We start from the raw sequence: 17,181 nt of genomic DNA on the forward strand, positions 1-17,181 counted from the left end.
ACTTGATGTAATGAGCACTGGGTGTTATATGCAACTGATGAATCACTAAATTCTACCTCCGAAACTAATAAAAAGTGGAAAATAAACAAAAAAGCTGTGGGACACCACCAGCATTCCAATGTACACATAATGGGAGTCCCAGAGGACATGAGAAAGGAGAAGGAAAAAATGCCTGGGGGGGAAAATGGCTGAAAACTATTCACATTTGGTGAAAAACATTTTTCTACATTTCCAAGAAGCTCAGAAAATTCCAAATAAGACAAACTCAAAGAGATTTACATTTAGACATTTCATAATCAGGCTGTCTAAAGACAGAATGAATCTTAAAAGCAGCAAGAGAGGTGACTCATTATGACAAAGTGGTTCACAGTAAGATTAACAGCTTATTTCTAATCAGAAACCATGGAGGCCTGAAGACAGTGTGATGACATTTAAAATGCTGAAATTAAAAGATTGTCAACCATGGATTCTATACCCACAAAAAATATACTTCCAAAAATGTAGAAGAAATCAAGACATTAACAAACAAAAAATTAGGATAACACACTGCTAGCAAACCTGCTCTACAAGAAATATTAAAGGAGATTCATCAGACTGAAATGAAAGACGACTAGACAGTAACTTGAACACAAAGAAATAAGAAACCCTGGTAAAGGCAATTTTAGAGATAAATATAAAAAGACCGCTTAATTGTGTTCTTTGTTTATAACTCTTTTCTTCTGGGCAACCCTCTCGGATCCCCTCCCTCCTTGGGAGCTCTGTACTATCACTTTGCCACCCACCAAAAATAAATAAATAACACTTTTCCTTTCCTACATGATTCAAAGCACAAATGCATAAAGCAATAATTATAAAACTCTATTGATGGCTTATAATTATGAAGGTAATAATTTGTATGAGAATAACTGCAAAAAGGAGGGAAAAGGGAACAAAGCTATATTGGAACAAAGTTTTTATATTCTTTTGAAATTTAGTTGGTATTAGTCATGATTAGATTGTTACAAGATGTTAATTGTTATCCTTAGGGCAGCCAGTAAGAAAATAACTTATAAAATGTTCTAAAATAAGGGACAGGTGAATTATAATGATAAACTAGAAAAATGTCTAACACAAAAGCTGGTCATAAGAGGAAACGAAAAAGAGAAAAGAGAAATGAAAAAGTAGATATATAGAAAACAAATAGTAAATTGGCAGATGTAAATCCTACTTCATTACTTTAATGCTGTTATTGTATCAATAATTACATGAAATATAACTAGAATTAAGAAGGCAGAGATTGGGGCAGCCTGGGTGGCTCAGCGGTTTAGTGCTGCCTTCAGCCCAGGGTGTGATCCTGGAGACCTGGGGTGGAGTCCCATGTCAGGCTCCCTGCATGGAGCCTGCTTCTCCCTCTGCCTGTGTCTCTACCTCTCTCTCTCTCTCTCTCTCTCTGTGTGTCTTTCATGAATAAATAAAATCTTAAAAAAAAAAAAAAGGTGGCAGAGATTGGCAGAAGGCATTTCTTAAACAAGCAATCATGATCTAATTGTACTTCTACAAGAGACGTACTTTTGAGTCAAAGACACGAATACGTTGAAATGGAAAGAATGGAAGAAGATATACCATGCAAACAGTAACTAAAGAAAGCTGGAGTGGCTATGGTAATATCAGACATAATAGACTTTGAGACAAAAATTGTTACAAGAAACAAAAGACATTTTATAATGACAAAAAGATCAATCAGGAAGGTATAACAATTATAAACATATATGTACCTCACAATAGAGCCCTAAAATACACTTAGCAAAATCTGTCAGAGCTAATGGGAGAAACAAACAGTTCAACCATAATAGTTATAGACTTCATTACCCTATTTCAAATAATGAATTGAAAAACTAGACAAAAGATTAACAAGGAAATGAAGACTTAAATAACACTAAAAACTAACTGAGAGACATCTATAGAAGACTACACTCAACAACAGCAAAATATATATTCACAGTCCCCAAAACAGACCATATCTTGGCCCACAAAATAATTCCCAGTAAATGTAAAATAATTCAAATAATATAAAGTATGTCCTTCAGCCACAATGGCATTAAATTAACAATTGCAAAAGAAGTGTGGGAAATACGCAGATACATAGAAATTAGACAACTCGCTCCTAAATAACCTGTGGGTTGAAGAATAAGAAACAAGGAAAAGTTAAAAAATATTTTGAGATGAATGAAAATGATACACAAAACATACCAATTTTATGGGATGCAGCTCAAGCAGAGCTTAAAGGGAAATGTATAGCTATAAATGTTCTTAGTGAAAAAGAAGAAAAGTCTTAAATCAATAACCTAAACTTTCACCTTAAGAAACTAAAGGGCGGCCCGGGTGGCTCAGCGGTTTAGCACCTGCCTTCAGCCCAGGGCCTGATCCTGGAGACCCAGGATCAAGTCCTGTGTCAGGCTCCCTGCATGGACCTGCTTCTCCCTCTGCCTGTGTCTCTGCCTCTCTCTCTCTCTCTCTCTCTCTCTCTCTGTGTCTCTCATGAATAAATAAATAAAATCTTAAAAAAAAAAAAAAACTAGAAAAAGACGGGGTGCCTGGGTAGCTCAGTTAATTAAGTGCCTTCCTTTGGCTCAGGTCATGATTCCAAGGCCCTGAAATAGAGCCCCACATCAGGTTCCCTGCTCACTGGGGAGCCTGCTTCTCCCTCTCCTTCTGCTGCTCCCCCTGCTTGTGCTCTGCCTCTCTCTCTCTCTGTCAAATAAATAAATAAAACTTAAAAAAAAAAAAAAAGAAACTAGAAAAAGATAAGCAAATGAAACCCAAAGCAAGCAAGAAGGAAGAATTTAATAAAGCTTTCAGCAGAAATACATAAAATTGAGAACAGGAAAAAAAATGGAGAAAAAACATCCAAAAGCTGGGTCTTTGAAAATACAAACAAAATACAAAATTAATGAATCTAGTTAGACTAACCAAGAAAAAAGAGCTCAAATTACTAAGTCAGGAATAAAAGCAGGGACATTACTGCTGACCTGATAGCAATAAAAAGGACCTAGATGAAACAGGAAAATTCCCATAAAGAGAAATATAACAGTTATCTACAAAATAGAGTTCTATTTATTTGCCTTACTATAAACAAATATTTCTGAAGACTAACTGAAAATGCAGGAGGGAAATTTTGCCTATTGGCAGATGAGACTGTCACATGCCTTTTTTATTTATTTTGTTGTTAGGTCCCTCTCTGATTATCGAAATAGCATTAAGGAAAAACGTTCTTTTTTTTTTAGATTTTATTTATTCATGAGAGACACAGGCAGAGGGAGAAGCAGCCTCCCCGCGGGGAGCCGGACATGGGACTCCATCCCAGGTCTCCAGGATCATGCCCTGGGCTGAACACAGCGCTAAACTGCTGAGCCCCCCGCCGGTGGCCCAAGGAAAAACCTTGCCTTTTCTCATAAACATACTCAGAAGAGTAGCTCATTTTATGAGTATAAATGAATAAATGTATCACTTATTTCCAAAAAGAGCAGTGAAATCCTCAAGCTTGGGGAAATGGAAGACTTTCTTGCCAGGGTGAACTATTACATTGTCTAACAAGGCTCTGTAATCATTGGGGGGACCCAGTCCCAGGAAGGCACTTAAGGACTTGCAAATCACAGCTAGCACCTTGCAGCCTTACATACCCCCTGTTTATGGGCTTTTAGTAACCATTTACACACATATGTATTTATAGAGTTTGTAGGATGTCATAACCTGCATATTTCACAATGATAAAGAAAGGTTTTATACAAGTGTTTTGGTAAATATCCAACCTCATAATTTGCATCATCTGGTGAATTAGTTATTTCATATACTGGAGTTAAATTTGCAAGTGGTGGTAAGAAAATGTTTCCATTGTTCTATTTAGGAATATTTGTTAGAGAATCATATTTTTGAAAACAGGAGATACTGGGGGGAAAAACCAGGAGATACAGGCACATAAAAATACTGGAAACTAAGATCTTTGGTATTGAGAAAGAAGCTTTATTGAGCAGATTGTTTGAAAGCTATTTTAATACCTTGTATGTGACATCAAGACACAGCTGTATTTTGTGTCCATTAATAAGTAATATGTTCTTGCTAGACACACAGCAATGTCTCAGGGAATCTACCTGTATTCACCTGGTCCTACATTGTTCAATAAAATGGCACCAGCCACATTTGGCTATTGAGCACTTGAAATGTGGCTAGTCCTAATTAAGACATATTGGGAGTGTAAAACATACTTTATTCCAAAGACTTAGTACCAAAAAAGTAAACAATCTCAATCGTGTTTATACTGAGTATATGTTGAAATATTTGGAGTATATTCAACTGAGTAAAACATTAATTAAAATTAATTTCACCCAGTTTTAAAAAAAATTTTTAATGTGGCTACTATTTAAGTTTACATATATGTAGCTCATTTTGTACTTCTCTTAGACAGTGGTGATCTAGTGAATTATAGATACCTTGGCCTGTCCAAAGGGAGGATTCTGGAATTGGCACCACAAATAAGCAGGAACCCCAAGAAGGCCAGCAGAAATTTTCTTCCTGAAAATTCATTATGGAGAACTTTTGGAGAATGGAGTCAGATTTATCCATTATTTCTTAATGCTGGCAATGCTCAGAAGACCAAAGAGGTAGCTAGTAGGTTAAAAAACAAAAACCAAACAAAGTAACAGGCTATTGTGCAAAGGACTGCCCAGGCCTGGGTCTAATTATAGTCTGATTCAGCTGGAAAGGATGTTTGATAATGTTCAAGTTTATGACCTAATGACCAACATTACCAAATTACCCCCTTCTGTGCTTTGGTGCTATATTTATGAGTTCTTTTAGGGATTGAAAAGTTAAGAGAGGCCTCTAGCACCCCTGACCCATATTAGACTCATATTCTGGAGCCACCGTGGCCTAGATTTGGTCTAAAATGAGCCTAGAGAGATTTCTTCTCAGGAGCCACCCTGGGTTTTCTGGTTTGAGTGGAGTCCAATAGAAGTTCACCCTCAGGCAGGCACTTCCGGGGACTCTGTGATCCATCTGGGCTGTCAAAAGGGTGGTGCCTTTGACACACTCACCAGGGAACCCAGCAAAAGACTGTTCTTTGTACCTCCATGTGTCCTCTGCCCTATATTCCCCCAACATGCACTTATATACCCCAAGCAGAACTAGGAAGATTTTGTAGACCTAGCAACACTGGTTTTATTTAAGCTTATAATATTAAAAAAAAAAAGCTTATAATATTTATTATATTACAAATAAAATCATTCAAGTGCGTTAAAGAAAATGTTTAAAATAAAGAAAAGAGGAGTGCCTGGGTGGCTCATTTGGTTAAGCATCCGACTCTTGATTTTTGGCTCATGTCGTGATCTCAAAGTCATGAGTTCGAGTCCCCTTGGGACGCTCTCTCTCCCTCTGCCCCGCCCCCATCTCACACATGCACTCTCAGTCTTTAAAAAAATATATAATAATAATAAATAAAATGGGAAAAATATTTTCTTTAATTCATAGAGAAATAAAACTAAATTCAGAACATACTTATTCACCCAGAGTAGTACCAACACCAAAAACAACCCTGTTATTAACAATTACAAGATATCCATTCCGGTCCTTCTTTAGATAAACCTGGGTACAACAGAGGTGAATATGTGTGTTTCTTAATTTTACTAAGTTACCATTTATTCACTCACTCATTCATTCATTCATTCATTCATTCATCACAATATACACTTATCTGAGTGAGTATACACAGCCATAGTCCCTGCCATCATGAAGATCCTTTTTCTAGAAAAAGGATTTAAGCTTCTTTTGAAAATTATTTTTAAATCTCAACAGAATCTCAGTATGTATGTAGTCACATGTAAATGAAAGAAGTGATGTTTTAGTAGCAGAACCTAATTTCATGATTTCTAGTTGGTAATATTTATTTTGAAATACTAATTTCTTTGTTCTACTCTCTATGCTACATCACCCAACACCCAGTGTAGGTGTTTCAGGCAGAGCTTGCTATTTCTTTGCCTCGGGAAGTTTTGCCTCGTGGACAAAAGAAGCTGTTCTCAGGTGATCCCACCTTTTGATGGCATCCTAGTCAGTGTTACAGAAAGGGTAATCCTCTGAGGAGCCTCTTAGGGAGTTGAAATGTGAATTCATGGGCCCCAACCCGCTCCTGGAATCAGAATCTCTTGAGGCCTGGAACACTCTTTCAATAGGTTCTTTAGGCAATGAGTATACACATTAGGTGAGAGAAGCTGGGTTAGGGGTTAGGGGAAGGATTCCAGAGGCACAGAAGTGAGTCACACACCTTTGAGAGTAAAGAGGAAGAGAGGGATCCAGTCCCTTGGAACATGCAAGCCTCCAAGGCGATACCAAGAAGGTGTTTAGAACTCAGACAAGCTGGCACTAGGGTTCCTGGCCCTCACGATAGGCATGGAAACAGTATGTAAACAGAATTCATGGCACTACTAGAGATCTTTACATCATATGTTAGGCTGTTAATCAGATCCCCTCCCCCTAGGCCCCCAGCCCTGGATTCTGGACCCCATTGGAACCTACTGCACTTTGAAGGGGCCCTATGCTGACTGACACAGTCACTGTGGTATAGAGCTGAGATCTCTTTTTATGTATTTCTTTCATTTTATTTTATTTTTATCTTTATTTTTCTAAGGTCAGGCCCTGCTATGACTCACTCTGGAAAACTAGACTTGGGACTCCTGTAGCCATTACACCTGCCTGGAATCCAAGACAGAGAAGCAGAGTTGCAGTTTCGAGTGGGTGTGGCTATAATGAAGTCAGGAAGGAGGTAGGGGTCACCCTGTGTGATCTAGCTCAGAATTTCCCTCCCCAAGGTGCTCCTCCCACAGACCTGGCACAGGGCTTCCCGTAAGCCTGCAGCATGCCTAGAAAAGGAGCCACAGACTTAGATACTTTGAGGATCAGCCAAGTAACAGATGTGGCAAGGTTGAAAGTGTTAAGTCATATCATACTTGGGGGTGCTGAGAAAATATATGCCTTGGGTTGCTAACCCGGAAGCAAACCTTGAGACACGTTGTTTTTTGGTATTTTGTTGTTATTTTGTTTTGTTTTTGCCACTTCATCCCTTTGGAGGTTTATCTGCAGAATAATTACCTAAAAGTAGGAATGCTGAATAGGGAAATTTATATATTTTTTTAGTTTTTAAATTTTTTAGATCTTTCGATCACCTTCACTCATTTCTCCCACCTCCTAACCCCCACCTCTGGCAACCACAATCTGTGAGCTTGGTTTGGGGTTTTTTTTAATTATTATTATTATTTTAAGATTTTATTTATTTATTTGAGAGAGAGAGTACAAGCAGGGGGAGGGGCAGAGAGAGAAGCAGATTCCCCACTGAGCAGAGAGACCGATGTGGGGCTTGATCCCAGGACCCCAGGATCATGACCCAAGCCAAAGGCAGATGCCCAACCAACTGAGCACCCAGGTGCCCCTGGGGTTTTATTTTAGATTCTGCGTAGAGGAGAAAGCATACAGTGTACCTTTTTCTGTCTGACTTAATATAATGTTATATAATGTTAATATAATGTATAATGTTCACTTAATATAATGGCATTGAGGTCCATCCATGTTGTCACAAATGACAAAAAAATTTCATTTTTTATGGCTGAATAATATTCTTCTCTGTGTGTGTGTGAGTGTGTGTGTATGTACCACAATTTCTTTATCCATTCATCCATGGATGGACACGTAGGTTATTTCCATATCTTGGCTATTGTAAGAAACTGAATGAACATGGAGGTGCCTGTATCTTTTCAAATTAGTAGTTTTGTTTTCTTCCATAAATATCCAGAGGTGGAATTGCTGGATCATGAGGTAGTTCTATTTTTAATTTTTAAGGAACTTCCATACTGTTTTCCACAGTGGCTGTACCAATTTACATTTCCACCAACAGTGAATGAGAGCGTCCTTTTCTCTACATCCTCACCAATGCTTGTTATTTCTTACTTTTTTGATAATAGCCATTCTAACAGGGGTGAGCTGGTAACTTATTGTGGTTTGATTAGCATTTTCCTGATCATTATTGACGTTGAGCATCTTTTCCTGTACCTATTGGCCATCTATCTATCTTTTCAGAAAAGTGACTATTCAGATTTGCCCGTTTTTAGGTCAGATTTTTTTTTCCTGTTGAGTATGATTATATATTTTGGATATTAACCCATTATCAGATATGTGACTTGTAAATATTTTCTCCCATTCAATAGGTTGCCTTTTTATTTTGTTGATGAGTTCCTTTGCTATGCAGGAGCTTTTTAGTTTGATGGAGTCCCACTTGTTAATTTTTGCTTTTGTTGCTTTTACTTTTGGTCTCAGATTTATTTTTTTAAGATTTTATTTATTTATTCATGAGAGACACAGAGATAGAGAGAGAGGCAGAGAAGCAGGCTCCATTCCAGGAGTCCGATGTGGGACTGGATTCCTGGATTCCAGGATCATGCCCTGAGCCAAAGGCAGCCGCCCAACTGCTGAGCCACCCAGGCATCCAATGGTCTCAGATTTAAAAAAAACATCCCCTTGGGGATGTCAAGGAGCTCATAAGTTTTATGGTTTTAGGTCTTACATTCAAGTTTTTAGTACATTTTGAGTTAATTTTTGTGTATAGTATAAGATTGTGGTCTAGATTCCCTTTTTTTTTTATGTAGCTGTCCAGTTTTCCCATTTACCTATTTCCCATTGTATATTCTTGCCTTCTTTATCATAAATTAATTGACCATAGATGGATGGGTTTATTTCTAGACTATTCTGACCATTGATCCATGTGTCTGTTTTTATGCCAAAACCACACTGTTTTAATTACTATAGTTCTGTAATAGAGTTTGAAACCAGGGAATTTGAGGCATCCAGTTTTTTTGTTCCTTCTCAAGATTGTTTTGGCTATTCACAGAAACTTTAGGATTGCTTGTTCTATATTTTATGAAAAATGCCATTAGAATTTTGATAGAGATGTTAGTAAATCTGTAGATTGCTTTAGGTAGTAAATTCTTCCAGTCCATGAGCACAGAATATCTTTCCACTAATTTTTGTCATTTTCAGTTTCTTTCCTTAATGTCTTGTAGTTTTCAGTATACAGGTTTTTTACCTCCTTGGTTATTTTTATTCATAGGTCTTTTATTATTTTTGCTGTAATTGTAAATGGGGTTGTTTTCTTAATTTCTTTCTGATAGTTCATTTTTAGTGCATAAAAATGGAACAGGTTTTTGCATATTGATTTTGTATCCTGCAACATTACTGAATTTGTTTATTAGTTCAAACGGTTTTTTGATGGAGTCTTTAGGGTTTTCTATGAAAGAGGAGCTATTACAACTGATACCACAGCATTACAAAGGATCATAAGAGGTAACTATGAACAATTATACTCCAACAATTGGACAACCTAGAAGAAATGGATAAATTCCTAGAAACATACAGCCTACCAAGCCTGAATCATGAATAAATAGAAAATCTGAATAGATGGATTACTAGTAAGGAAATTGAATCAGTAAACCAAAACCTCCCAAAAACAAAAGTCCCAGACCAGATGACTCCATTGAAGAATTCTACCAAACATTCAAAGAAGAATCAATGCCAATCCTTCTCAAACTCTTCTAAAAAATAGAAGAGGAGGGAACTCTTCCAAACTCATTTTATTAAGCCTGCATTACCCTAATACCAAAACCAGACAACAATGTCACAGGTAAAGAATATTACAAGCCAATATCCCTGATGAACATAGATTTTTAAATCCTCAACAAAATATTAACAAATTGAATTCAACAATACATTAAAAGAATCATACACTGGGTGCCTCATTTCGTTGAGCATCCGGCTCTTAGTTTTGGCTTAGGTTGTGATCTCATGGGTTCTGAGATCAAGTACCACATCCAGCTCCACACTCAGCAGAGAGTCTACTTGAAGATTCTCCCCCTCTACTCCTCCTCACTTCAAATAAATAATTAAATCTTGGGATCCCTGGGTGGCGCAGCGGTTTAGCGCCTGCCTTTGGCCCAGGGCACGATCCTGGAGACCCGGGATCGAATCCCACGTCGGGCTCCCGGTGCATGGAGCCTGCTTCTCCCTCTGCCTATGTCTCTGCCTCTCTCTCTGTGTGTGTGACTATCATAAATAAATAAAAATTTAAAAAATAATTAAATCTTAAAAAAAGTCATGCACTATGATTAAGTGGGATTTATTCCAGGGATGTCTCAACATCTTTATTCCTGGCTGGCTCAACATCTGCTAGTCAATGTGATGCACCACATTAACAAAATGAGGTATTAAAATCATATAATCATCTTAATGGATATAGAAAAAGCATTTGATAAAATTCAACACCTATTTATGATAAAAACTCTCAACAAAGTGGGTATAGAGGGAATGTTTCTCAATATTAAAGTCATATATGCCAAGCCCATAGCTAACATCATATTTGATGATGAAAAGCTGAAAGTGGGATCCCTGGGTGGCGCAGCGGTTTGGCGCCTGCCTTTGGCCCAGGGTGCGATCCTGGAGACCTGGGATCAAATCCCACGTTGGGCTCCCAGTGCATGGAGCCTGCTTCTCCCTCTGCCTGTGTCTCTGTCTCTCTCTCTCTCCCTGTGTGACTATCATAAATAAATAAAAATTAAAAAAAAAAGAAAAGCTGAAAGTTTTTCTTGAGACAAGGACGTCCACTATCGCCACTTTTATTCAACAGAGTATTGAAAGTCCCAGCCAGTGCAATTAGGTAAGAGAAGAAAAAAAAAGCATCCAAATTGGAAAAGAAGAAAGAAAACTATCACTCTTTGCAGATGACATGATTTATTAAAAAAAAAAGAAAGCCACTATTCAAAAGAAGAAAGAACTGGAGAATTCTCACATACCTAAGGTTGTAAAATTGTAAAAGAGATTCTTTGCCAATGCATGTATTATAAAACCAATAAGTGAGGCAAAGAACCATTCAAAATTCTTGCATTGAGGGTTATGAATGACAGTGTCTTACAGCAGCCTCACCCTCTAAGATATTGCTTTCCTGGGGATTCTTTTGGACACTATGATGATCTTCTAGCACGCTGATAGGCAGTACTATTTGTTTGTACAGTATTAGTTGAGTAGGCCTATGCAGAACTACAACTTTTCTAATAAATACCATTTTGAAAAAATATCTGTGGAGGTGAAAAAAACTTATCCAGTCACAGGCAAAAAAGAAAGGAAGTAAGGGAGGGAAGAAGGGATGGGAGAAAGAAAGAGAGAGAGAGAGAGGAAGGAAGGAAGGAAGGAAGGAAGGAAGGAAGGAAGGAAGGAAGGAAGGAAAAGAAAGGAGGGAGGGAAGGAAGGAAGGAAGGAATGAAGGAAGGGAGGAAGGAAGGAATGAAGGAAGGAAGAAAGAAAGAAGTCTATCTTGGTAGCACAATTAAAAGCCTCTGGTGTGAATAAAATAAAATTTGGTATATTACACATTTAAATAACTTTGTTTTTGAATTACAACTTTGAACTCCATTAGGAATAATAATATATCACAGCTAACATGGGGGCTCTGGCAAAATAAATCATCTATAAGCACAATGCTACAATTTGTCATTTCTCAAGGGGCAAGTCCCAAATCAAGGTACTCAAGGTACCAAGAAGAATCATTTTATGAGATTAGACTAGTGGTTTTCAAATATGGGTGTGCATCATACTCACCTGGAGAGCTTGCCAAAACAGGGACAGCTGGGCTCTCCTCCTGTGTCCTAGCCCTCCCAGTTTAAGATCAATAGGTCCAGAATGCAGCTCAAGAATTTGCATTTCTAACAAAATCCCAGGTAATGCCAATAATACCAGTTCAAGGACCACCCTTTGAACCATTATCCATCTGCTTTTCTTTTTTTTTTTTTTAAGAGAGACAGGCAGAGGGAGAAGCCCGCTCCATGCAAGGAGCCCAACATGGGGCCCGATTCCGGGTCTCCAGGATCAGGCCCTGGGCAGGAGGTGATGCTAAACTGCTGAGCCACCCGGGCTGCCCAAGACTTTATATTTCTTGGAGCAGTTTTACGTTTCCAGAAAAATTGAGCACTATTTGTACAAAATTGTACAATTGAGCACTTTCTACAAAAGTACAAAGAGTTCCCATATACTCCCTCCCTCATCCCCACGATTTCCCCTACTATTAATATCTTGCATCCCTGTGGTGTATTAATCACAACTGATAAATACTGATGAATTGATGAATATTGGTACGTGATTATTAACTAAAGTCTACAGTTTACATCAGGGTTAATTCTTGATGTTGTACAGTTAGTTCTAGGATTTCATCAAATGCAGAAGGTCAGGAATCCACCATTGTGGTATCTTACGTGATAGCTTCAGCCTTGGCATTTTTGAAAAAACACCCCAGGAGGTTCACCGGTACAGCCAAGTTGAGAACCACTGATTTAACAATTACCAAGGACAAGGAACAAAATAACTGGGTAATTTCCCAGGTTTGTTATTTTTTTAAATTCCTCATTTGGTTCCAAGTAATGATCAACAGCAAATATAAGAAGGACCAGGGGGTCAATTTGAAGTAAAAAGCAGCAAAAAGATATATACCCAGATAAAATCACTCTGATACTAGTAACCAGTCAGATAAAAAGTTTGCACACACATTACGTTGGAGAGTATTCTCAGATACTGCTGGTGGAATGGAATTTGGTAAAACCTCTGTGGGGGGAGCATTTTGGGAATATCTATGGAAATTACAGATGCACTCACCTTTTTTTTTTTAAAGATTTTATTTAAAAAAATAAAGATTTTATTTATTTATTAATGAGAGATAGAGAGAGGCAGAGACACAGGCAGAAAGAGAGAAGCAGGCTCCATGCAGGGAGCCCGACGTGGGACTCGATCCCGGGTCTTCAGGATCACGCCCTGGGCCGAAGGCAGGCGCCAAACTGCTGAGCCACCCAGGCATCCCTGTACCAATTCCACTTCTAGAAATGTAGCCTATAGATAATGTGTAAAGGAATATATGTGCAAGGTTGTTTATGGCAAAATTATTTGTAATGGCAAAAGATTGATAATAACCTAAATGTCCATTACTTGGAGGCTGGTTAAATAGATGATGGAAAAATTGAACATACAATGAGATCCTACATAGCCTAAGAAAAAAGGAAGATGCTCTTTATGATCTATTATGCAAAGACCTTCAGGGATCCTTGGGTAGCGCAGCGGTTTGGCGCCTGCCTTTGGCCCGGGGCATGATCCTGGAGACCCAGGATTGAATCCCACATCGGGCTCCCGGTGCATGGAGCCTGCTTCTCCCTCTGCCTGTGTCTCTGCCTCTCTCTCTCTCTCTCTCTCTCTGTGACTATCATAAATAAATAAAAATTAAAAAAAAGACCTTCAAAAAATAACTGAAAAATGCAAGGTGCAAAGCAGTGTATAATACCCCACTCTTTGTGGAAAAAAAAGAGGGATGGAAAATAAATAAATTAATTAATTTGTTGCATAAGTATGGAATTATATTGGAACAACCCATAAAAAATTAGTAATACTGGTTGCCTTGGTTTGGGGTAGCTGGGACAAGGGTTGCAATGAGCATACTCTTCTACATTTTGGGTTTTTTTTTTAAGATTTTATTTATTCACAAGAGACACAGAGAGAGAGACAGAGACAAAGGCAGAAGGAAGAGAAGAAAGCTCCACACACAGAGCCCGATGTGGGATTCGATCTCAGGACCCCAGATCACACCCTGAGCCAAGGGCAGACACTCAACCACTGAGCCCCCCAGGCAACTGTTTTGAATTTTGAATCGTGAGAACATATCACATTCAAAATAATTTTTGTAACATATCTACCCTTAAGGCAGCCCCACTGGTGCAGCTGTTTAGTGCCGCCAGGATGTGATCCTAGAGACCCGGGATTGAGTCCCACATCAGGCTCTTGCATGGAGCCTGCCTCTCTCTCTGTCTCTGTCTCTGTCTCTGTCTCTGTCTCTGTGTGTGTGTGTGTGTGTCTCATGAATTAAAAAAAAAAAAAAAAAACATATCTACCCTTAGGTCCAGCAATTTCACTTTTAGGAACTAGTCCTATGGGGGAAACATTAAATGACTGGGTAAATTTTCAATGATAAATATTATATATTTTAAATATAATATTTGTAACATTAATATGGAAAAATTTGTAAGACTGTTCATGTTATGTTTTCATTTATAACATGGAAAAACAGAAAGCAACTTATATGTCCCAAAACAAGATTGATTATAAAAACATACCATGTAGTCATTTAAATGATTTTGGGAAAATGTATTCATGATGTAGAAAAATGTTCATGAGACCTTGCTGAATTTTTGAAAGGCAAATAAACAGTATGTCCTGTATTTTGTCACTTAAAGAAAATTTATAGGAAAAAAAATAGGGACAGAGAAAAAAGTCTGGAATGTGGTTTACCAAAATTTGGCAGTATTTCTCTGGTATCGTGGTGGTATTTCTAATCTTCTTTCAAGGTATCTATACTTTCTGATTTCTTTTAAACAATGAACATGTATTATTATATGACTAATGAAAAATATTTTTAAAAGTCAAGGCATAGACTGTGGTCTCTAAAGAGCATTTGCTACTAAAAGGAAACAAGTGCCCTCAGAGAAATGGCTGATGGTCTGTTGACTACAGAAAGCAGGATAGATATCAAAGGAATCAAATGGATTTAGAATCCAGTCTAAAGAGGTTCCCTAGGGTCAGAGATGGGAGAATGAATATGGGCTTCAATAAGAATAACAACAGCAAAGGATTGAAATTCATCAAATATGTATTATTAATAACAATTTAAAAAGAATTCTCTTGCCTGGGTCTATAGTGCAGTGAATAGCACATTGGACTTCTTTTATTTGTTTATAAAGACTATTTATTCAGTAATGAGAGAGAGAGAGAGAGGCAGAGACATAGGCAGAGGGAGAAGGAGGCTCCCTGTGGGGAGCCCAATTCGAGACTTGATCCCAGGATCCCGGAATCCACTCTGAACCAAAAGCAGACGCTCAACCACTGAGCTACGCAGGTGCCCAGCACAGTGGATTTCTAAAAAGGATTCTTTTTTTTTTTTTTAAAGATTTTATTTATTTATTCATGATAGTCACACAGAGAGAGACAGAGACACAGGCAGAGGGAGAAGCAGGCTCCATGCACCGGGAGCCCGACGTGGGACTCTATCCCGGGTCTCCAGGATCGCGCCCTGGGCCAAAGGCAGGCGCCAAACCGCTGCGCCACCCGGGGATCCCTAAAAAGGATTCTTTTTAGGGGGAGTTAGGGATTCATTATTCTGAAAACTGATAAATAAACATTTAATCTGGCTCTTCTACATAAATTGTACCTCAGGGTAATGCATATTTGGTGAGGGGTAGTGTCTTTTTATAGAAATGTTCCAATTAATAAAATGAAGAAGGAATGGGGAGCCTTTGTGGCTCAGTTGGTTCAGCCATCAGTTGGGTTTCGGCTCAGGTCATGAAGTCAGGGTCATGAGACAGAGAGCCCAGTCAGGCTCCAGGCTCCAGGGCGCAGGAAGTAAGTTTGTTTCTCTTCTCCTCCCCCCGCCCTCTCCCAGTCTCCCTGTGCTCCTCTTCCCCCACCTCCCGCCACACTCTCTAGCAAATCAATCAATCAATCAATCAATCAATCAATCTTTTTAATGAAACAGTAGATTCGAGTAATCATTTATGGTAACTAACCCTGCGAAAAAAAAATTCAAATCATCTAATCCTTCAAAAAGAAATAGGAAAGGGGATCCCTGGGTGGCTCAGCAGTTTGGTGCCTGCCTTCAGCCCAGGGCATGATCCTGAAGACCTTGGATCAAGTCCCGCATCGGGTTCCCTGCATGGAGCCTGCTTCTCCCTCTGCCTGTGTCTCTGCCTCTCTGTCTGTGTCTTTCATGAATAAATAAAAAAGAAATAGGAAAGAAAAAAAACTTGAGAAACCTTTCCACCAAATGCAATGTGTGAACATTTGAGCCTTGATCCAAACTAAATGTAAGATACCATTCAGGAAATTGTGCACTGACTAGATATGTGATATTCAAGAATTGTAGACTATTTAAATATCGTGATAATACTGTGATTATGTTTTTCAAAAGGTACAAATGAAAATGTTTACAAATAAAATATGGGACACCTGGGTGGCTCAGTGGTTGAGCATCTGCCTTTGGCTCAGGGCGTGATCCTGGGGTCCTGGGATGGAGTCCCACATCAGGCTCCCCACAGGAGCCTGATAAATAAATAAATAGATAGATAGATAGATAGATAGATAGATAGATAGATAGATGATAGGTGATAGATAGATAGATAGATGATAGATAGATAGATCCTTTAAAAAAAATGATGACCAGGATTTTCTTCGAAATAATCCAATAGGGGCAAGGGGAAGTGGCTGAGGGTATACTTGAAATTTAGCCATGAGTTGATCATTGTTGAATTTAAGTTATAAGTGCATAGAGCTTCATTACACTAGTCCCTCTACTTTTGGAGATATTTGAAATGTTCTTTAATAAAACAATTAAAAGAAAAAAAATCATGAAACCTGCATCTCCTGCCCCCGTAAAGAGTGTGGTAGGGGTAAGGCCTGTCAGCTTTTCTTCTTGGGACAGGAAAATAGGGGAATTGGGAGACTAACTGACAGGTGGCAATGAAGTAGGGGATGAAGACCCTAAGGGTTTGAGCCAGTGGCAGCAGCTTGGGAACAGGCTTCAAGCTGGTCATCAAGAAAGGAAAACCAAGAAGCTGGGATGAGCCTCGAGGCTTAAGAGCTGCGAGGTCTTAACCTGTTGAATGTCTTTAAGCCACAAACCTGTAAATAATCATAAGTCCTTAATTCTGAAAGAAAAAAAAAAAGAGCTATTTTGCTCCTTTAACCAACACGGGTTACACAGGACACTGTGCTTGCTGAGGTTAGGTTCATAAAAACACCAAAGACACAATCCTTGCTGTCTTGAAACTCGCAGTATTGCAAGAAGGCTAAAAACCTGTATTTGGAAAGCAGTATTGCTGGTTCAACATTAATGTATAAGGCAAGTAAACAATATATCCTGTATTTTGTCACTTAAAATTTATAGGAAAAAAATATATAGGGACAAAGAAAAAAGTCTGGAATGTGGTTTACACAAGCAACACAGAAAACAGGAGGACCACCCAAGTTTGTCTTTAGGAACCAGAGGTTTCATAGAAGAAATCGCTTTAGAGATAAAATTTGAAGATTAAATTG

The sequence above is a fragment of the Canis lupus genome, chromosome 11 (assembly GCF_048164855.1).
Source record: "Canis lupus baileyi chromosome 11, mCanLup2.hap1, whole genome shotgun sequence".
Lineage (NCBI taxonomy): Eukaryota > Metazoa > Chordata > Mammalia > Carnivora > Canidae > Canis > Canis lupus.